This window comes from Octopus bimaculoides, chromosome 3, assembly GCF_001194135.2.
Source record: "Octopus bimaculoides isolate UCB-OBI-ISO-001 chromosome 3, ASM119413v2, whole genome shotgun sequence".
In the NCBI taxonomy this organism is placed as follows: domain Eukaryota; kingdom Metazoa; phylum Mollusca; class Cephalopoda; order Octopoda; family Octopodidae; genus Octopus; species Octopus bimaculoides.
Window position 1 is genome coordinate 123,452,076 of NC_068983.1, and position 602 is coordinate 123,452,677.

The following is a 602-nucleotide window of genomic DNA, read 5'->3' on the forward strand; positions in this document are numbered from 1 at the left end:
AGAAGGAAAGAAGGCAAGAATGAGACGCTAAGAAAGAAAGAAAGAAGGAAAGAATGAGGCGCTAAGAAAGAAAGAAAGAAAGAAAGAAAAAAAGAAAGAAAGTAAAGAAGGATCGAAAGAAAGAAAGAAAGAAAGAAAGAAAGAAAGAAGGATCGAAAGAAAGAAAGAAGGAAAGAAGGAAAGAAGGAAAGAAGGCAAGAATGAGACGCTAAGAAAGAAAGAAAGAAAGAAGGAAAGAATGAGGCGCTAAGAAAGAAAGAAAGAAAGAAGGAAAGAAAGAAAGAAAGAAAGAAAGAATGAGACGCAAAGAAAGAAAGAAAGAAAGAAAGAAAGAAAGAAAGAAAGAAAGAAAGAAGGATCGAAAGAAAGAAAAAAAGAAGGAAAGAAAGATCGAAAGAAAGGAAGAACACTGGAATTAATTTGGTTTAGTTCTTTAGTTCCAGATCAGACGTGATCAAATCTATGACCATCTTCTTTTTCAAAATCAAAAAACTACACCCACACGTTCTTCTTTTCCTTTTTAAAACAGTAAAATGTGATTTGAAGGAAATTTGGCTTTTATTTCTTCCATGTCGAGCGAATACCTAGAAACTACCGCGTTA